Source organism: Ambystoma mexicanum, chromosome 7q (assembly GCF_040938575.1).
Source record: "Ambystoma mexicanum isolate Mex_15411 chromosome 7q, UKY_AmexF1_1, whole genome shotgun sequence".
Taxonomy (NCBI): domain Eukaryota; kingdom Metazoa; phylum Chordata; class Amphibia; order Caudata; family Ambystomatidae; genus Ambystoma; species Ambystoma mexicanum.
The window spans coordinates 428,442,120-428,465,684 of NC_090941.1; positions in this window are offsets into that span (position 1 = coordinate 428,442,120).

Sequence of the window (23,565 nt, forward strand, 5' to 3'; positions counted from 1 at the left end):
TCTGGATGATGCGTTCCAGAGGACGGAGAGTAGAAGTGGGCAGATTTAAAAAGAGCCTGTTGCAATACTGCAGCCTAGACAGAAGTACAGCTCTGCAGTGATCTTTTGGAAAGTTGCTTTTGCTTGGTACAATGCATTCAATGCTGCTAATGGTTGCATTTTTTTGTGATGTATGTAGGAGGTGGGTTAGTGGGGAAAACGTTTTGTAGCATTGTCGGAAGGAAAGCAGAGAGTTCCTGTTTTGATATTACACTGTATGATATGGGTAAATGAGAATGTTGTGAGCACATATCACTGAAGTACCACTTCATGGTAAGGGATTAGAAAAAAAACAGTATGCTTTTAAAGAACGTAATGGCCGCTCGGCTCAGTGGCAGATACCATGTGCCGAGTAACTTATAACCCAGTCATACACATAGTGCAGAAAAAGTTTCTGTGGTGATTGATGCACAAGTGGATGAATGTGGATGCACACATCTTGAAATCCTTTACTAAACATTCTACTGGACGTGATGTCCAGTGACAGCAGACTAGCAGGCTGAATTTGTAACAGTACCTATGAAGTAATGTGCAGAACTAACAATTTTAGATGGTAACGCCTTGGATGGCATTGGTGGAATCGTGTGTGTCCATTTAGTTGTACCCAATGAGGTCGTGCTGGACAAACGGTATGGGAAAGGGAAGAAGGACTGCTCCTGCTTTACTGGGGTGCGGCCCGCACGGTACTTTGGGCATTGCACGTGCCACAATCCACGCTTCTTACCTTGCTGGGCAATGGACATGGGACTTTCAGGATTATCCAATCAGGTACTGTGGCTGTGGTGTACAGGAAGGGGAGTTCAAACTGTTGTATTGTACTCTGCATAGTGAGGCTGGCTGACATGGATCCAATGGGATGGGGAATAATGTTTACCACCCAACCGGTGATCCAGCGCTAATAATTCCAGACAGGTGGCTGATAACACAAGTAAAGTTGAGCGGTATCCCAGTCGGGATACTGCCCAACGCGTGAAGAGGCCCAACATATGCAAGAGACACAGAGAATTGTTCTCTGTGTACATACATGTTGAAAAGAAGGAACTGTGCTATTGTGCAGACATTTTTTTTAAACTCTGCTAGTTTATCGAAGTGGATGTTGACAAACTGAATGTTGTTGTCATGTGGGTATGTTTGGAAGCCAACAAATGTACCAATTGCTTCATTGACTAAATCTTGTTCTACGTCAAGGTTATGTTTTAGAATTAATCTGCTGTTTTGACACAAAGTTAATATTTTCTCCAATCCAGCTCTGTTGAAGATACATTTTTCTAAGCTCATAAGTTGTGCTGTTTCTTGTTGACAAATAGAGAGTGTCATGCTGCGTACTTACAGTTTGCCTATGGAGCTGATGTACAGTATGTGTTGTATTTCTTTTTTTAACATTGTTTCATTGAATTGACTACAACTTGCTACAGGGTTGGCTTTAACGACATGTATTTTATATTTTGTTAATTGTTGTATAACATCAGAAGCAGATGTGGTTCACCCATATTGCTCATGGATTAGTCTACTATTTAAGATGGATTTTGCATCTTTAATAAGCAGACCAGTTCTAATGCTTTCTTTTTTAAATGTTAGCATAGGTGAGGTCTGCAGACTGACACGGGTTTTGAGTTAGTTCTCTTTACTGAAAATGTTGCCAGAGATTTCACCACACCTTAAAGGTATCCTGCCTATTGGAGCATCATTCAGCAAAGGACTGCTAAGCCTAAGACATCTAAACAATCCTCATTGAGTACCATTGGTTCCCAACCCAAACACAGCTCACCCTCGAAATAGCATACAACATCTAGAAGACTCTCTCCCTCAAGTTTGCAGTTCATTTTGTTCATGACCTATGTATCTCCTCAGCCCTACAATACACCAGAAGGAAGGATGTGTGCAGACCTGTAACAATGGAATGCAAACACAGGCCTCTCTGTCCATACACACAGACCCTGCTACACCATTGCCATCAACGTCTGACTCCTCAACGCACTCCCACCGCTCAGAAATGAACCCATACCATCAAGCAAAAGGAAGCTCCTCCATTACACCAACCTCTATCCATCCTCCACTCCCTACCAAACCTGCCATTGGACCTTCCCATCCCTTTGCCACATCACCTGGCAACATTTACATCCCTAGCTCCACATTGGCCTGCACTCCCCTGTGGTTAATTTCAAATGACCATCCATTGATCCTTTGCCAACTGATTTCATCCATGTGCATATCCATAAATGACCAAGAAAGTGCAACTTAGCTTCCTAGAACAAGAGCCACTATCATTAAGCACAGAAATGAAATCAATAGGAATGAATATTCAAACAATCTCACTGGCCATATTGCATCCCGACCCATCACATAAAGGAATGAGATGTCATCCACTCTACCAAACATTGGAAGGTGCAATGCAAAGTTGTTGTTGCCCAGAGTCTCAAACATGTGAAAACTGAACATGTCACCTGCTAATTCTATTCAGTGACCGTCTACATAGAGTGGCTATGATACACTGAAACCTTCCTAAATTGTGTCATGAAACATATATAACTTGACTTGCAGAAACATGTCAGTTATATAACTGACCCACAGAGGATTGCATCTGAACTTGTGACACTAATACTAAAGACCCAGGAATATGGAGTTGATGTGCAAAACACATAGTGATGTGCACACTGACCAACTCAGACACACATAAAACAGCAAGCAAACACATACACCACATGCTCCATTAACAATGCATCACCAGGGATTGTGATACAAATGTAAAAAATGTAATGGATGAACACACAAGACATGGTATGAGTTACAGTCCCTTTGAAATGATAGGGCTTAGTTGTTGGGGCGAATCCTCCCTGCGCCGTGTTGAAGTGAGGGACTTCATTACAGCTGGGTGTCTGTTGGTTAATGACATCCATGACACAAATATAGTCACTTCCATTACTGGAGTGAATGTTTTGAGTATAGTAAAACATAAATCACTTTAGATCTGCATCCCTGGGGTATTCTTATCCAGAGGGTCCGAAAGACCAGTCTCACTTGTAACTCCCAGTCCATTCATGAAATCCACTGAGGCACCCACTCTTGCAAGAGAGGTCTGAACTAGCACTGAGCTGACTATGGCGATAATACCAGATCCAGTTATTTCAGGATTGCCTACTGGCATGGAAAGGGAACCTGAGATTGTCATTAAGGTAGCTTTGAACCTCAAGGGCCTACAAACACTGAATGGGTAGTCTTCAGCAGAGTTCCAGACCAGACTGAATTTTATCAGGAACAGAGGGACTGTACCTCTCTGGCAGGTGTGTTCTAGCAGACGAGGGAGCCAGCAAGGGAAGGAAAGCCCTGGCATATACCAAAACAAGGAGGAGGTGCCTGCATGCTGCAGCCCTGTGGCTTCTCATCTAGAGAGTGCAAGGCACAGGTCTCACCACTAACTCCCAGTCCAGGTCTGAAATCTTCTGAGGCACCTACTCTTGTGAGATAGGGCTATGCAGTCATTGAGGTGCATATGGAATTAACACCGGATTCAGTGATCCCAGGGTTGTTTTCTGGCTTAGTAAAGGAACCTGTCAGACCTCTGACCTGTAATCACTAACCTGAACCCTCAGGAACCAAGAAGTGATCACCTCCTGAGGAAGATGTGGAACTGAATGTTCCTCTATATTAATTGAAGAGTTTCAGGTTTGCCATCCTCTCCAAAGGTTGTTGTTGGCTGGGAGGCACGGGAACTGTTGACACGTTGTTCCAGGACCAATGTTGATAGTAGGGTTGGGGCTATATGAGGACAAGGAAAGACAGTGTGAGTGAGGTGAATAATGACAATTGAGAACTCCCTTGAACCCTAATGTAAGTATTACCTGGAAATGGGAAAGTGATTTCTTGTAAATTAAGTCTATGTTCAGAAATAAAAGTGATCAGCCATTCCAACTAAAACATGGCTGGCAAGAACAATCCTGTGCAGGAATCGCTGTCCTCAAAATCAGAAATAGAACCAAAATAAAAATGAAGTCTAAACACCTAATCAAATATAGTTCTTAGTCTCAGAAGTAGCGTCTATAGAAGAAGCTCAGCTAGCCTCCAGTTCCTGGACATCTGATGTTTGCAAGACGTCCAATCCCGTGAATCATTTCCTTTTAATGGCAGCATGCCGCAATGCCATAGGAATGCTCACTGTGGCCATTTTAGGTTGGACCACTGCAGCAGCAGCTTTGGATTGGGCTACTGGAGTACCTGAAGAATTGGTGCTGAAACAGGAACCTGGCTGCCCGCAAGGTAGCATTGCATCCAGTGGAGTTGCCACAAGCGCTCAGGGATGAGGTGACTGCGATCACTCCTACCAGGTAAGCACATCTTGACAGAACCTCAGATGGTGGACAGGGTTGTTCAGAACTGAAGGGCATATCAGAACTGAGAGAGTTGTTTTCATCTTTAGTGTGAGGTGATGTTAACATTTGTCTGTTGAGGCAGACAAAGTAGGCATCGGGCGGTGGTCCCGTGCCACTACAGAAATGGGTAGAGGTACTGAGCAAAAGCCCTGGCCTATTCCAAAACCAACAAAAGGCGCAGGGCAAAACCTCTGACCAGGAGATGGTTGCTCACTCAGGTTTCAGGATTTTGCAACTGGACGTGACACCTGACACCCTTAGTGGCACTTAGATGTGACTGGGACATCTGACAGGCAGTCAGATTATTTATTCAGTGACAGGGTGAATGTATAAATAGTAAGTATGTACTCTTGCCTATGTATGGACAAGACAGGAGAGGCTTTGCCTCATTGCGCATTGAAATAAGTGTTTATAGGCGCACTTTAAATACAATATAATATCATATCACTGTGAGCCCATGCCAGCTACAATCAGGTTTTGTGTATTCCTCCCAGACTGGCTGTCTCTGCTGCACACTGCAGGTCTGTAAGCATGGGGCTGCCTATTATTGATCCTTTACGAAGTCGGGTAAACCTTCTCTCCAGCAAGATAACCCCACAGAAGGAGCTTTCCTGGTAAAAAAAATGAAAGGGCATATCCTATGTAAAAGGGCTTGCCCCACACTTGGGAATTGCCTCCAAAGGGGCTTTTGACAATTTGGGTTTGTGAAGGGGGTGAGTGTAGCCAAAGGGAACTTCACACAGCTGGGGAAATGTTGCATCATCTTACTTCTCTCTAAATCTATCCTTCCTTCTTATCTCCTTCACTTCCTTTAGCACAAAGCACTTTGGGCACAATGTCTGAAGGAAATCTTTGGACTTCAAGACAAATTCACTTGGACCTTGCTGGGAGAGTCCTTTCCAGTTGTGATGTGAAGGCAGATGTTCAATGAGAGAGGCAAGCTCTGCTCGCTAACCACCACCACAGAAAATTGGGGTGACTTGCTGCTGGAGCAAGATCTGCATCTCAGCCAGCTACAATGATACCCAGGTTCTCACTGAAGGTGAAGGATCCCTGTAGGTATTTGCCAGCCTTCTCCATGATTGGGAGAATGAAAGCAGGGACCTAACTTATTCCTGAGACCCTGGAGTGGGACTCACAACAACCTGAGATCAGCAAGGAGCTATGTTTTTGTACATTGAATTGCTTTGGGCAGAGTGTTGTGCCAGTTCACCTCATGCAAAGCACCAGAACCCTCTGGTAATGATTTTGGCATTCTCTCCATCTATGAACTGCTCACACGGCACCAAGAAGCCTGGTGTAACACTTTCAATCTGCAAGAACAGCAAGAAAGTATTATTGACTTCTAACTCACCCATGGTCCAACTTGGGTCCTAGAGACTGGTTAGGTCACCTCACATTTGATCCCTTTTTCTTGCATTAGGCATACCCTTTTATTTTCAATTTTGCTATTGACTGCCTTTCATCTTTCTATCTCTTGCATCTTCTGTGCTTCTTCCACAGTTGTGGGTGTAGTTTTGTTCTATTTAGTTATTTTTGTATATGGTGATTTTTGTATATGGTGTGTTCAAGCAATATATATATATATAAATGACTGTATATATTCTGCTTACCAATGTCCTAAACCTCAAATCGATGGGGGTGGGTGTGTGTGTGTATATATGTATATATATATACACACATATACATATATGTATAATATATATATATATATATATATATATATATATATATATATATATATATATATATATATATATATATATATATATGTATATATATATATATATATTACTTGGCCACAGTAGTGGCCATGTAGTTATGGTTAAGTTGCTGTTTCCATAGGAAGAACACTTTTTGGGCGGCTTACAACTCGGATCCCCCTGGAAGAATCCTCACCAAACTTTGCAAAAAAATGTGTACGGGCCACTCTGTTTGGAGATGTTTGGGCCAGGGGGGGCAAAGTTATAGTGGGGTCCCAAAATGTCATTTTTTCCCATAGACTGAATGGGGGAAAAACTTAGCGCACGGCTACAGGTGAAACCGCTGGATGTAATTTTGATGAAATCTGCGGCTTGGTCCAGAAAGTGTGCTTTTGTAAATTTGGTCACCATACGTGCAGTATGTTTCTTTATAATTATGAAAAAGTAAGTCTGAAATAATTAGTGATATCTATGTTCGCTCCGTGGTCACACTTCCCTGTTCGGTCGACGAACAAGATACCGATTGGCTAAGGGGCTGGCATCATGAGCGCGGACACGCAACCTCTCTGCTCATTGGCTGCTGCGAGACGTGTTCTGCATCAGATGGTTTGGATGCACCCGACATCTTGGATACACGGAAAACGGAGCAACAACCAGCGTAGACATGCTTTTTTCATTAAACTATTTTGCTGTGTCACAGAGCATTGGGAAAGGTTCAGACAGCAAGAAATGGGTGATCTATGCATGTGTTCTTCAGTCGTCATGATGTAATTTCTATGGACACCTTGTACGTAAAGTAAATGTGGGGTGTAATAAGGATAGCACTTCAGTCCATGTAGTGGACAGGAAATTTGTAACTGTTGAAATCACACGCGTATAGGTAGGCAACATTGAAATTGACAACATGCTGTGAATGCATTATTTTTTCCAATGGCTATTATTATATTCATTAGTATGCCGCCATGGGTGGCACATGCTATGGTGGCTGTGGCCAGGGGCTGCAGTCTTCAGATATGAGTGACCAATGCATTTGTTCTGGGGGTCGGTCGTCATGATGTAATTTCTATGGACATCTTGTACGCACAGTACACTTATACCTACTTAATGACGTATGTCCTATGGCCTCCTTGTACGTACAGAAAATGAGGGGTCGAATAAGGCCAGTATTTGAGCCCGTGCAGTGCACGGGGGAGTTGTTAGATTTGTAAGGACACGTGTGGTGTTAGGGAACATTGAAATTGACAACATGCTGTGAATGCATTATTTTTTCCAATGGCTATTATTATATTCATTTGTACGCTGCCATGGGTGGCACATGCTACGGTGGTTGTGGGCAGGGCCTAGAGTCTTGGATGCATGGCCGTCGGCTGAAGGCCGAAGGCCTTACTTCCAAGACTGTAGGTCCTGGCCACACCCACCGCTGCATGTGCCACCCATGCATACACCCGTAGTGTTGCGTTTTGATTGGCATGTTGTGGGGAGTGAGTGCAGTCTTGGGTGCATGGCTGAAGGCCATGCAACCAAGAACAAAGTGGTAAGTACTAGACTTGGAAGACACTGCACACCCATCCCATGTAAGATCTACAGACAGTCAGCTAGGAGGGAAGCCTCTGGGCAGAGGTACTGAAGGATAACACACCTATAGAATAACCCCCACTACCACACATCACCAAGTTGGTTGTGGGGAGACCCTGCACTCTTGGGTGCATGGCTAAGCCCATGCATGCAAGACTGAAGTCATAAGCAGTGGAGTTACAAGTAAATATGGGTGTGGTGGAATGTGGTAGTTGTGTTGATACCCTAGTGTCTTAACTTCATGGCTGCAGACATTGGTCCAAAAAGTAAATTTATAAGCAGCGAGTTCACAAAGACCAGGGTTTCCATATGTAGCGATGGTTGTGGATAGGAACTATAATCCTTGTACCTTAGTTATAAGGCGTAGGTGGTAGGTTAATCACTGAAGATGGAAGGGCAGCCTACAGGCACTGCAGCATATTAGTACCATAGATTAGACGAGTACATTCCTGTGTGTAGAAAATGCCTGCCAATATACTTACTCCTTACTTTGTTCAGAATCCACATACTTTCTTTTAGTTGGATATCGTACTTGGCGGAGGTGTTACTTTTTCCATTTCTGTGATGAAAAAAAAGGTGTGTTAGTGTTTGCATTTTTTTAAAATTTACTACATTGCATAATAGACACTTAACTCTTTTTTTTTTGGACCCTCATATTTAGTTTACAAACCAGTGTACTGTGCATTGCGCTCAGTTTCTGTGTTTGCTTTTCTAATCTTTGGGTCTGGGGAAGAAAATCCTTCTCGGATAAAAAAAACCCTTCATTCCTTATGGTAGTAAGTACTTCAATTTTTCCTTCCAGTGTTTTCTTCATTTTTCTGATCAATGTTATGTTTGTTGCCGTCATGCCCATTTTTAACAGTTAGATACCTGTAGGCGTATTCTAACTGTGCATTTGTTCCTACAGATTTGTGATACTCATTCATTTGTGTCGTTGTTATATCCTGTTTCCTTCATCTTTCCCATTAATGTTTTCTTTGTTGCCTTTCTACTGATTTTTAACAACAGTTAAAAAACTACCTGTTGGGTAGTTAGCAGTCTTTCACATACTTTGTTGACAATCTTGAAGTACACATTATTTCGTAAATTTTGGCTTCAAGAACATTAAATACGCATTTGTTAGGTTAGCTGGCAACCTCTGCTTTAGAGTAATGGTGCTATCATTACATTCAAACCATCCAGAATTCTTTTTAATGTATGCAGTGTAGTGACCTGCATTGGATGTAGCTCCTGCATGATAGATTATTCCTATTGTTGTAAAGGTTTTCTTTCCAAGTGACACTTGACTGTGTTTTTGGTGCCATCTGCATTATAACGTAGAAGCATAAGTATTATGTAGGCACTATGTGATTGTATCAGTAAGGTGGAGCGATTATCTGAATTGCAAATATTACATACTCTGCCATGGTTTGCATTTTGTACAAGTTGCTGAAATGGAATGCTGTCACTTTTTGGTATGGAAACATACACAAATCGCTCATTTGGGATTTCTTCCTGTATCACTTTGCTACAGAGAGTGCATGTATGTTTCCACATGTACGATATTTGGAAGATTTCATTTACAGGTATGCTTGTGTTTTCCAATGCTAATAGTATTACATTAGAAATTCTTGTGGATCTTCTTGTGAGTGTATAGTGAATCTTACCATTCCAGCACAGTCGTCCAATTGTTGCCTTACTCCATGAACACTGTATGTGTTGTCAGGATTGCATGTTGCATTTCTATGCAGCATTAACATTTGCAAACACAATTGGTCTGCACTGTGCAGGTAAATATTGTTAACAATTGGTGGCAATTGAAATAGAATATTCATTGCTACATTTGCACAGCAACTTACCCCACTTTCATTTGTAAATTTGGATGGGCCAGCAAGTTCTGTATCTGAGTGCATTTTTTGGTTTTTCTGTTGCTTCTTTGCTGACGTGCCTGGTTAACATTCCCTAATAGGTTCTTCTATGTTTGCGGCAATTGATGAAACTTTAGCTTCTTTTCTTTTCTTTGCAGAATTAGCTGTTGCATTCTGTTGCATTTCTGTTTCATTTACTTTTCTTTTACCACGTTTCACTTTATCTGGAACATGGTATTGTTTCAGATGAGGGGTGTACAGTGAATGCAATCTTTTGTATTCTAGAATGCAAGGAATATCAGCTTTGACTTTACTTGAATCAAAGTTTATTAGCAATGGACCGTGAAGTGTACATAAGCGTGATATTGCTACGTAGCTCATGCCTTCCTTAAACACTGTGTTTCCTATATCTATCAATGCTTTCTCTAGGGTAAGACCTTGGGATTTTTGAATGGTAACAGCATATGCAAGAGTTAGAGAAAATTGCTCTCTACGTACATACATGTCTTTGAAGAGAAGGAATCGAGCAATTGAGCGCCCTATCCTTTTCACTTCTGAAATTTTACCCAAGCGAATATTTACAAACTGAATGTTGCTATCACGTGGGTATGATTGAAAGCCAACAACTGTGCCCAGTGCTCCATTAACTAGCCCTTGCTCTACGTCAAGGTTACGTTTAAGCATTACTCTACAATTTAATGATAATTTCAATATTTTTTCCAACCCAGCTGTGTTGGAGATTGAATTTTCTAAACTATTTAGTCTTGTTGTGGCTTGTTCACACATGGGTACTGTCATACCACGTACGTCTAGTTAGTCTGTGGCGCTAATTTCTATTATTGCTTGCATTTCTTTCCTTAAAATTGTTTCATTGAATTTGAAACAGCTTGCAAGAGTTTGTATTAAGGCCATGCAATTGATATGTTTGTGCGCTATTTGCTCCATAACATCAGTTGCACATGCATTATCGCCATAAAGTGCACGTATAGGCCAGTTTTTCAATACAGCTTGTGCTTCTTGCGATAATAAACCAATATTAATACTTTTTAAGATGTTGGCATAAGTGAGATCTGCAGATTGCCGCATGTTCTCAGTTAATTCTCTGTATTGGAAATGTTGCCAAAGGTTAACATTACCTATGCTACCAACAGTTTTTCGGCAGAGTTTGTGGCCTAAGGTTTTAAAAATCGGTTCACCTTTCACTGGTGTCAATTGTAGAAGATCTCGGAAAAAATAATGTGTTTCCCTGCAAAGAGTTCTTCGTTATTATTTTTAAGTACTTCTTGCAATCTGAGATGAATCAAAGCCAACATTAGGTTGGAGACCATGCTCACTTCATCTATTAGTAGCATTTTCATTGTTTCAATACTCTACGTAATTCCATTGCAGCTTCTGCAGAAAGTTTGTAGTAGTCTAATTTATTTTGATGCTCTCCTGGAAGCAGTAGTAATCGGTGTAAAGTCATACCGCCGATGTTGTAGGCAGCTAAACCTGTGGTGGCTGTTACAACAGCTGACAGTTTGTTGTTTGTCAATTGTTGAAGGAACTTGCTGATGATTTTGATTAAGAATGTTTTCCCTGATCCAGCTTCACCAGTGACATACAGCAGTATAGGTTTGTAATTTTGGCAGGTACATTCTTTATTTTCATGTTGTACACCATGTGCAATTTCTTTTGTTACATCTTCAAAAATGGTGTGCTGATCGTTGTTAAGTTTTGATTGTTCTACAGTTAAATCTTCTGTATCTTCTTGATACTGATACATGGTGTTTTCTTCTGCCATAGCTACATCAGCCTCATTTGCTATTTGTGGTTGTACTAATGGTTCTTGACTTCCTGTTACAGAAGGTTGACTAATGTCGGAAGAGTCTTTATCTATTTGGGCCTGAAGTTCTTCTTCCTGTTGCTGCTCATTGTGTAACATTGTTTTGTACTGCGTAAAGTTCACATCGGTGATAGTGCTTTCATTTGCTTTAAAAGCATCTTCATAGCACTCATAATTATCTAGTATGTCTTCCTCTTTTCTCCATGGTTTGAAAAGTTGTAACAGAGACATGTAATATAGTTCTTTCTGTTGAGAAGTTGTTAATGACAATATCACATGATTAATTAAGCTTCATTTGTTAAGTTTCACTAAGCTCCCTTCACAATCGGTCACTCTATATCTACATTTGCTTTCATCGGGTTTTACATTATTTTTGTATGCAAAGTTTTGCACTATGTGGTATAGACACATGCTTTCCAGAATGGTACTCCTGTTCTGATAGTATGTGTCCAGTAAATTGTTTTTTAGAATGTCTTGGCTGTTGGGATCATTTTTGGCATTTGTTTCTATGTCCTCATATGATTTTAGCACTATTTTTCTAGATTTTGCAGGACCAAGACTGAGCCATACTATGTTGTCTGATTTTCCATACAAAGCAGTGCCGGTTAAACATCTGCTGCTTCATAGGCCCCACATTCTCTATGAGAGAGCATTTGTATGCCTAGGCTGTACAATCACTGTGATAATATTTTGTCTGATGCTAGGTCATCCCAGAGGTCTTGAAGCTCTGTTTTTTCTGCCTTTGTTTAGTAGGCTGTAACATATCGTGCAACAGCAGTTGAATTGTCTGCAATGTACTGCGCATCTATGTTTACATTCCATAATAGGGCAATGATTGCATTGTAATCATTGATATATTTTGATTCTTCCCTTCTTTTTATGTAATATATGTTTTTAGGTGATTTACCTTTAACACTATGTCGAACCGAAGACATGAAGTTGTTTACGTCACCTGTTTCTCTAACTGGTCAGGGAAACTAAATCGGCATTTGGTGTAGTATTTATCATTCTTTTTGTATTTGCGGGGACAATATTTGCCACATTTGTGTCTTTGAAATTGTAAAATCTGCCCATGCAGCTCACTTTGTGTCTGTTGTGAAGGGATTTCACATGTGACATATTTTTGGATAAACTGCAAAACAGTGCTATCACTGTTGTGCCCAAATTTTGGTGCACCTTTGATCCATAACAGCATGTGAATATGTGGTGCTCCTCTCGCTTGATATTCTTTTCACCCAAAGAAATGTTACACTTCTCAAAGGGGAGGAAAAGTTTTATTGCAAATAAAGTGTAGCATGGCAATTAAACGATGATGGAAATATCTTGAGACATTAACTGGATCTATAGAGCAAAGTTCTCCAGATGTTAATATGTCTGTTGTTTTTGTTGCTGTTTGCTATGCGTAGGAACTCATATAAATCTTCTGATGCATATTCTGCACAACTTAGCGCAACAAACCAAGTTGGTGGTCCAAGGTTTCTGATCATGCAACGCACGTCTCTGTGCCGTCTGAACCAGTACTCCTTTGTACCACGCATGTTTGCAAACAAATTTGTTATACTTTATTGTAACACTTCATCTTTTTCTTGTACTTTTTGTATTAATTGCGTAGCTGACATATTTTGAAAGTGCGTTCGAGATTTAAGAATGTGTGCAACTCCATAATATAGTGTGCTAATTCACTAGTAGGTGGAATATGTATTCAACATTTTGTCAAAATCTTGGATCTTGCGAATACATTCATAATGAGTGGTATTCTGACGCCCCAATCTGAGTGGGTCTATCATCGTATCTTCCACCTTTGCCAGTAGGAAATAGCAGTGGAAAAGCACATGCTTCTATACTTTTTTCCCAAATACTCATTGGTGACCCTTTGGTTTGCCCATTTGGTAGGTTTCTAGTGCATCATCTATGCTTTCAGTGGAATTCAATGGATGAATTGTGTAAAGGTCCAAAAGAGTAGATACTGTAGCTGGATCCAGAAGTTCGAATTGTCCAGTTTCTGATGGCTCTTGAATTATTTCATTTGTTTGCTTTAAGCTTTCATCAATATTTATTTCCTTGTAGTACTCATTATTGTCTTTTAGATATTGCAATGCTTGTCTAACTTTGTGTAAATCCACTAATTGTTGCTAACGTTTTTTGTCCTTTGTTGGTACTCCATTTACCAAGACTATTAAAGAATGCTCTATTGAACGTTCCACTCCTAGAATGTGTACATTTTCTGTTAGATCTAATGGCAAGTAAACTACTTTGCCACAAATGCCTTTCACCAATTCAGAGGAAGGTAATTTTGCTGTTTTTGGATAAAGGCGTATAATTGCTTGAAATGGGTGAACTGTTTGAATTATTATGCTCTCATACAAATTGAGCTATTGCAGGATTTTTGGTAATGGAAACAATTCCAAATTATTTGTAATAGCACGTGGAGTGTGGTTGTTGTCTAATTTTACAGTACAGTAACTGCAACATATTAGGCATTCAGTTATTTCATATTTGTTTTCAGCTAAAAGGTACAAAGCTAATTCAACCCATTTAGAACCTTCACTGTTTCTTTTTTGTATGCTATGTCCACATTTTTTGTGTTCCTTTTGTAAAACATTCTGCGGCAACACACACACACATTGTTTGGTACTTCAGCCGATGATCTTTTAAATTTTACTATTTTACTATTTCTTTTCTGTATGTGTGTAATAGAAGGTTGGTATGTGCAGAATTGTCGCTACTATGTTCTAAAACTGTTGCATTTTCTACATGGCTCTCTCTTACAAAATACTTTTCTGAATACGCTGCATTTCTTTTTGTAAGTATTTGGGTGTACCATGCAGAAGAGTGGTATTTAAATTGCCTAGTTCTGAAGCTGGACTTTTTGCATAGTATATTTTATGCACTAAATGTCTTACTTTGGAATGATGTACTGATATTCTTTTGATATCATGGAAGGTACTTTTGCAAATAGGCCCAGAAATGCAGGCTAATGAATGTCCTATTAGTCCTGTGTCTTTCCGCACTGCACAAATATCCATATTTTGCAGCACTTTCATTTGACTTTTGTCTTTACCTTTTACATATTGATTAAGGTACTGATGTAAAGATTTGAAAGCTTTGTTTGGAATGGCACACATTGATGTGCACAGCCATTTGTATACTGGACGGTTTGGTTCTGCTGAATCGAGAGGTAATTCTGAGTTTTCAGGAGATAGTTTTGTAAGCAGTGTGTCTTGTTCCATGATGGTAGTATTGATTTTCTCATACCCTCATCCACTGCTATGGATGGCAATTGTATTTGTTTGATTTTGTTTCTATGCTTCTTCATTAAAATATGGATCTGTGGTTGTTGTGTGACTCCATTCACCACCACAAACATGCAAGAAATTATTTTTGTTCATATTACGTTTATTGCTGAGTTTCTTTTGTAGTTTGGTACTTAGTTTTGTTAGTGCTTTCATCATCTTTAACACTAATATGAACAACTTCCTTTTGTGAAGGATTGCACTGTCCACGAGTGCTTGTAGAATTAACTTTCTAAGGTACGTTTTAAGGTGTGAGGATGATTTTGGTCCACTTCTTAGTAGATTCTGAAGGACTCTGTGCCAAAACATTTTTGCTAAAATACTTTTTTTACTATGGGTTCTTCTTACACTATTAGGATTATTATCAACATTGTGAGCTGCACTGGCAGCCATTTTTTTTAAAAACATTTCTGTGTTTTGTGACACTTTCTGATGGAGGAGGTACAGTTTCGGTAGTTGAGACTTATTTTATTATGTTACCCAACTGCATTAGCTGGTTTGTACCAAGATTCTCTACAACTCTACAACAGGTGCATGCTGACATTGGGCTCCTTTATTTTTATTTGCTCTAATTCTGCATTCCTTTCTACAGAGTTGCTTTTTGGTAGGCATTCTTTGGTGTCTGTTGAGAAAAAAAATATACTTTGCTCTGTTGTCCAATGTATGTGTGCAGTGTGCATGTGTGCATACATTTGATGGGGAAGCACTTTGGCATGGTGTATCAATGTACAGTGAACTGTAACAATTATTTGGTAAGGCTACTTTACTGTTTGTACACTACTACAATGAGCTTCAGATGAGAGTACAAAGTGGTTTACTTGTGATGAGAACCATTATTAATAATCGAAATGGCATACACAATTGGTACAGTAACTTCTTTTCACAATCTAACCTTCTAAGCATTACCTATGTTATTTCAGTACTAAACACACAGGGATTTGTCAGCATTCTTCCTGTTATTCTTTGTTCAATAAATGGATATTTGTAGGTAGAATGGTTTACAAATCAATGCTTGCTTTGGTGCCCAAAATAAAGAAATAACCCACGCAGTCTCTTTAAGGAGTAGTTACAATATAAAGGTTGTACTGTACTTACTTTTTTGTGCAAGATGACCAGGTTTCTTCGGATATGTCGTCTGCAGTATAGATGCTGTTGATTCTGAGAAGAGTAGTCTTCACTGTGAATTAAAAAAACAATATCAATTACTTTGTGTGTTTGCAGCAGTGATGATACTGCAGACATTACTTGTGCTTCTTTCGTTAGAGGATTGAACTTTCATATTTCAACCGAGTGCACATGCACATTTCACTTCACTCTGTGCATTCTTTTTCTAGTACTTTCAATACGGTACTTAAAAGTCCTTCAAAATAACTAAATCTTTTAAAGGTATGGAAATGCCTTGTTCTTTACAAAGTGTACTATGCATAGGAGAGAGGTTTGTAAGTGATAGGGCAAAGTACTAGATGGGGAAACATTTTGTACTTGTTAATGAAAAGCACAATGTCGAAAAATCGGGAGACCCTCAGAAGGACATGTCAGCACTACAATCGGGAGTGCTTACTATTCTCATACGATCACATTGCAAGTAGCATTACTGTAGGCAGTACAGAGTACAGAACTCCGACATTTTCACATACAAAATCGAGGTCTGCCCTGAATAGGCATGCTTGCAACGTATGTACAGGTTATGTGGAAGACAGTAAGCAGTCATGCGATTTGTGAATGACAAATGGCAATCTTGCACTTTAAAGGGGGAGCGTTGTTATGTATTCCCTATGGACATTTAGCGGCATTATTTTGTCTATTTCAAATCATAAGGCTTCCATATGTTCTCTGATTAAAATATACATACCTGTACTCTATACTGATGCATCTGGACATGCATGGAGCTGTACGTAGAAATTCGCAATCCTTGCACAGTAGCTTGTAAAGTAGGTGCTTTGCAATCGTATGCAATTTCCATTAAGAATCATCAACAGTAATTTTGAAGTGCTCAATGTTGATGACTGAGTTTAAATTAGCGATGCTCTATGTGATTGGTGGATGATTGTGCGACCGCTTAGTTGAGTCCAATGAGGGACTCGCTTTGGTACCGCTGTAGAAAGGGTGGAAGGACTGGGTAAGACTTACATGCCGCACGTAGCCAATGCTTGTCCGCTGGTAGGGCGTGTCACATACGGGTTTCTACATCAAATCCTGCATGGAAAGGTGACTGTAGGCATCAGCCAATCAGATGTTAACATTACTCTTTTGTGTCAAAAGATGGTGCGCACACTGAAGATGGCAGAGGTGGAGAGGGTCAGGGTTTTGATGCTTGGAGACATTTTTGTACTAGGCTTACAACACTATGCCGAGAGTAGGCATGTGGTGCACCATTTCGATGTGCGAGGAGTGGAGGTGGTGTTGAGCGTTGACACTGATGCCAATGCTACAGCAATTCTGAGATTTGTAGAGATATGCTTAGAATGACCACTTCTCATGTGGTAATTTTGCACTACGGTGCTTGCCATTTGGGAGACCTGACTTCACGTACTTTGTTGGCAGATTTGGCACAGTTGGTTGAAGCACTCATGACCATCTTCCCAACAACGAAAGTAATTTTTTCTGCTTAACTCCCAAGAGTACAATGGAACAACACTTCTGTTTTCTGTCCAGATCAAAGCATCGGGAGGTGTATCATCAATCGCGGCATGCGTGCATTCATGCTATGCGCTGGTATGTTTTTTTGTAGCCACAATAACATTGTTCCAAGCAATGCGCTTTACTTTGAAGGAGATGGTGTTGTGCTATCTTCTTTGGGAAATGCAATGTTCTTTTGGAACGTAAGGCTTGCTTTAGAGAAGGTTCTGTAATGTTTGCAAGAGTAAAGCAAGGACAAAAAATACAAACAAATACATAAAATACCAGATGTCTGTACGGTATCTCGCCAAAAATAAAATAAACACAGCTCTTTTCAGAGCCTACCTTAAAGGGGAAAAATGGGAACAGTACTTTAATGTACCATCGTCATGCTCTGATCCTGTACATGTCCACGAACATGGCGGTAGTTAGCAGCCAGCACATATGACCACCGGGTACTCAAGGGTGGAGCCGCAGGTAAATGAGAATGAGCGGAGCTAGGGATTGGTCCATAAAGTTCAGTAGGTGTGTTCTGACCGACGTACTTTAGTAAGACTGTCTTCTCCCTCACAGGAGACCAAACAGCCATGGCTTTCCATGCTCGAAACAGATTTGTCTGGATTTTGGGAGACTCATGGATACATTGGTTGAAGTTGCATGCAGAAAGCTGCAGATTATCTACAAATCTTGGATTTCCACATGTGGAAGTTCTCTGGCAATGGCGTGCATGCCATGAGATGGCTGGACTTGGTACCTCTTTGTGTTACTTTACTGACAGAGCGTCCTCCAGATATACTCATCATTCACTGTGGAGGAAACATTTTAGGCCATGTGTCTGGAATTTTTTTGCAATTTGCAATGATGTAAGGACTCGCAAAGCTCATGGACATGTTTCCAAATTGTCAAATACTTTTTTCCCATATTGTCCAAAGACAAATATGGCTGGGTTCTTCTGCATTTGGTCCATAAATGGAGAAAGCGAGACACAATGTGAATAAGGCTGTGTGTGCATTTTTAAGAGATGTTGGCATGTCCTCTTTCCACAATGAAAACATTTAATTTCACAGCACTTTCATTTTCCGCAGAGATGGAGTCCACCTCACATATGCTGGCAATCAGATTTTTCTTCGCAATGTCCAAAATGCATTGCAACCTCTTTTGCAATCACACTAACCTATCTGACAATCCTTTTTCCCTAATCCACTTTTTTTGACCAACACAACACACCACCGAAAAGCTCTTTTCAGAGCCGCCACTTACTCCCAACGTACACTTTATTGCGTTTGCTCCACTTGCACCCTCACTTTTTTCATCCACGACTGTCCGTAAACTTTTTCAGAACTCTGCAGGGTTCTACGGCTGGCACTTAATAGTTCCATTGTTATACTGAGAAAGGCGCCTCTGAAAAGAGGCTTTTCTGTAATTTTTGTTGTTTTTACTTTCATTATTTAACAGCACACGACACACTAGGAAAAGAGTTGAAAGGAGGGTATGGAAGGGACACCAGCCACGGGGATACGACAGGGCAACTGAACAGAGAAATACTTAGGGTGAACTTTATTTAGGTAAAGAGCAGATCTTCTGGTGCTCGGTGACTGCAACTTCAAAAGCACTTCCAAAAATCTATCCCCTGCAGAGTACTGCGTCACAATAGATGCACACTACAGTCACCTTTGAAAGGTAAGTGTCAACAGCATTGCAAATGGCTTGTGAGGCACTTAGAGGAAGGTGCTCCCCAACAGGAGTGTCTCTTGTGGTGAGAGGATTGGATACCGAGGATGCTGTGGAGGAACGCAAACGACTACACTCTTCACATGGCACCACCTTGCGAATGTCCGCAGTGTGAAACGAAGTGAGGTGTCGCTTCATGGTTGTCGTACCAAAACGGTACGCTCCAAATCTCCCGTGACTCAACACCACCTCACACTGGTTACACTTCACCAGGTTCACACATGCTTTTGGTACATTCCCATAAACGGAAAACAACCGCCACACCCACGACTCCCGCCGAGTGCTCCTAGTGCAGAGTTCCTCCACTTCATTCTCTTCCTCCTCTTCTTCCTCCATCTCTAAATCCTCACCCATATATTTCTCTGCAGGCCCTTGGTGAGGTGGTGGTAGCAGTTTGGGGGTGGTGCAGAGTCTAATGACCCAACAGCAGCCATGGAAGCCATACCAATTAGTTTCCTTTTGGTCACTACGGCAGCAAAGGCAACACGCCTCAATCTGTTATAGCTAGAAGGACAATGAAGATGCTAGGGGGTGTGGCCTTTTATAGGGGTGGAGGGGTGTGCCTCGTGACTGTCTTCATCCCTACAAAGCCGTACACAAATGTTACACAGCAAGTCGTGAGGTGGCCTATTTTTTGGGATGTGTGAAAATACATTTTAAAACTCTTTGTCTTGTGTCTACAATGTAATTTGTATTGTTGCAGAAGCACACCAACCGTGGAAATTAGTCCCCACGCTCAGCATAGTTGTGGTCACATGATGACGTCCTCAACACATCCGCCCCAGTAATGAAAGTCTCCTGGACAGCAAATGCAAAGATTCAAACGTACGCATGCGCACAAGTGTCCTACGGACAGTGTTCGGGTTCTCAAACTACTTCAAAGTGCAACATAAGTGAGACGGACAGTTAGGAACAGGCGCGATGTTCGCAATACTTACGTTTCTACTGTGCATGTGCATGCATGCTATGTTCACTGTACGGACAGTTCCTGGGTCCTTAGGACAACTCCATTTTGTATGCCTGCGAACTTGCCGGCAACCGTGCCTGTTCTACGGACGGCACCATTTTGGCTGCGCTCGATACGGACCGCTATACTGTCCTTCACACACCCCCATTTTCCTCATTTACACCCATTCCGGACATCTGGTGTGTTCTACGAACATGTATTATCTCATTTCGAAGCAGTACGCTGAGGTAGTATATCCTTTTGACACCCCTTTCTGTTTATGTATGCACAATTTCAACAGATGGTGAAGTCACACATCACATCCGTCTTACTTGACATTACACGGCACCCACATTCCATTCCTTGCGGATAGGTCGAACAGGCGCGCTGTTCGCAAACATTTTACGTCTTTTTAAAAAAAAATCTACGCACAAACTTTTTCTCTACAACTACTGTACAAAAACATTTCAAACACACACACACATCAATTGAAAGAAGTAGCAGGGGATGCGGACACTGAAACATATATGGGGGAATTAGGATTCAACACGGGAGGGTTATGAGGAGAAGATTTGTGAGGGGAAGAAGGGATGGATATTTCGTCAAAACGTCTATTTTCCTGTTCAAGGATTGGGGATGGTTCACTAGGGAATGGAGAAGCAGGGCAGGTGCAGATGGGGCAATGATAACAAACATTTCCTCTCACACAGTCCTCCAAAAACACCTGTAAACTTTGAAAATTGGCGTTCAATATGTCAATTTTCTCCTCTATCCTCTTTATCCTGTCTTCTTCTGTCTCGTTTGTTACCCTTTTGTCTTTTATTTCCTGGTCTGTTCAAAACAAAAATACATAAGTTCAATGCCTCTAAAATATGGTCACTATTTGGTCAAAAAACTTTGTTGAGGGGACGTTATGCTTAAGTTGCCCTAACAAAAACCTGTACACTTCACTAAAAAAAACATTCCACCTCCCCTTTATGCTTCAAATTAAAACCGAAAAACCCCATCAATATTTGTGATGTCATCTTTGATGTCCTGGGTGTTAGTCTTAGCAATGCTTGTAGATGGTGCGAGTTGTGGTGTTTGGTTGCACTGTGAAGTATAACATTCCTTTAGTGAACATTTTTCACTGATTGTACATATATATGTATGGCAGGGAAGGAAAAGAAAGGGGCTAAACAAGTGATGTTGTTATTGATGTCGGCATTGACATTTGAGATGACATCTTTCATGGTCTGGGTGTTAATGGTAGCAGTGCGCAGGGGTGTAGGCAGGGCTTAGTTTACCATAACTGGCGAATTTCAGGGGTTTTTCCGTTTTAATTTGATATATATATATATGACAAAAAAGAAAGTGGAGTGGGGCGCACTCCAGTTCCCTGCATAGTAGACCTTCTCAGCCACTGGTGTTCTCCTCCTACCGGGTTTCTGTGCTCTTCACATCGCCAGGGAGGCAGTCTTAACTTGCAGCTTACAGCAAGTGCAGGTGTTGACAATCAATGATGATTCTGCTGCAAGGACATCTGGCAGCTGTAGTCATCAGGTTTGCAAGGAACACATCGATTTGTGTAGCAGTTTCCACTTTATTTTTCTCTTTTTTGCAATTGTATGATGAAGGTTGGGTATTGATACGCATTTCGCTGTTACGTTTTCCGACCAGCTACATCCTGCCGTACTGTGATTCCAAATGCCAAGTGATGGTTTCTTCCACGCCAGATGGACGTACTCGTGACTGGCTGCCTAACCGTTACGGTTTTGTGGGACGACAGGCCCGGACCCATTTGTCCATATGCTGGAGTGGCCATTAGGAGTAACATAACATGTTTTATGGTGGTGTAGGCCGAAGTGCATGCCGACGTCTTGGAAATCACTGTGCAACCGAAGCGGTTGCTTTATGGAAAGCAAAAACTTTGTGTATGCAAAAAGAGCAACTTGTGCATCACGATTAACATTTTTGAAGACAACCAAGAAACAAAGTACTTTACAAAATCTAAAATGTTAATGTTTTCTTTTACAAAGCAATTTATTATTTCAAAATGTAACGTGCTACGTTGTACGTTGCTGTGTGTTCATTTTCAGGTTGTGCGTCACGGCACATAGTTTTGCTTTTTGTAGGCTGCCATGGAAAGCAAAAAGGGGCCATGTATGGAACAATTGCCTTCCCTTTCTATGGTGGCCATCTTGGAAAAGGATTTTGTTTTGTAATACGGGACGCCACAGGCGCCCTGAATTATAACGCAAAACCTTACTTTTTAGTAGCACACGTTACTACTTTGCAAATCTAGATTGTTAATGGCAAATCTTATCGCGTCTATGTCCTTTACTGAGAAGTATAAAGTAGATGGAGTGTATGGGATTTTTAAAAAAAATATGTTTACACTGTGACAGGTGGTTCTTAAAGTACTTTACAAAATCTAAAATGTTAATGTTTTCTTTTACAAAGCAGTTTATAATTTCAAAATGTAACATGCTACGTTGTACGTCGCTGTGTCTTCATTTTCAGGTTCTGCGTCACGGCACATAGTTTTTCTTTTTGCAGGCTGCCATGCAAATCGAAGAGGGGCCATGCATGGAACAGCCGCCTTTTCTTTCTATGGTGGCCATCTTGGAAAAGGATTTTGTTTTGTAATACGGGACGCCACAGGCTTCCCGAATTATAACGCAAAATCCTATTTTTTAGTAGCACACGTTACTGCTTTGCAAATCTAGATTGTTAATTACAAATCTTATTGTGTCTATGTCCTTTACTGAGAAATATAAAGTTGATGGAGTGTATGGGACTTTTTAAAAAAATATATGTTTACACTGTGAAAGGTGGTTCTTACAGGAAAATTTACTTTGTTAACAGATGTTTTTTTTTTTTTAAGAACAGCTGATAAGGAAATTTGCGAATGGAAATGAGGAAAGAGGCACCAAAGAGTAATATGCGGGGTAGGTGGAGGGGGGAAAATGTAGTGCGTTTGTTATTTGTAAGGTAGGGGCAGTGTTTCTCATGCTCCTTCATTACAGCAGTGGTGCTGTTTTTTGGGGAGGAGGGATGGGTTTAGCTCATGTCATTTTCAGATAACTAGAACTTTTGCTAAAAGTATCGAATGTGTACTACATTGCTAATGGCTGACTACGAATAAGTGTTTGAGCTGTGCAAAGAAAATGAGGAAGGTGGACATTCCTACATCAATATAAAATGTATTTCCAAACTGTCCACGAGGCATACATCTTATTGTTAAGTGTGTATGGATTCTCAGACAAGTCACCGTCCTGTACACCAGCATATGGTCATGTGGTATTCTCCGCAAGGTGAGCAATTAAGTCAGAAGTTACTTTACATTATGGTTACGTCCCACTACTCCAAAACGATGACCTTTAGCAAAACAACGTTGGTAAAGGGTGTTATGGTTAAGTTGCACTACTAAAAACCTGTGAAATTCAGTAAAAAGAATTTTGTTAATTGGACGTTATGGTTCCAAGTAAAACCAAAAAACCACTGAAATTCGCCAGTTATGGTATCTAGAGCGCTATATAAATGCCAAATAACATAACATACATGATTATGAACTTTAATGTTATTGACATTTTCTGGTGATGTTGTTTCTTTCTTCTTTACTTTAGTTTCCCTATATG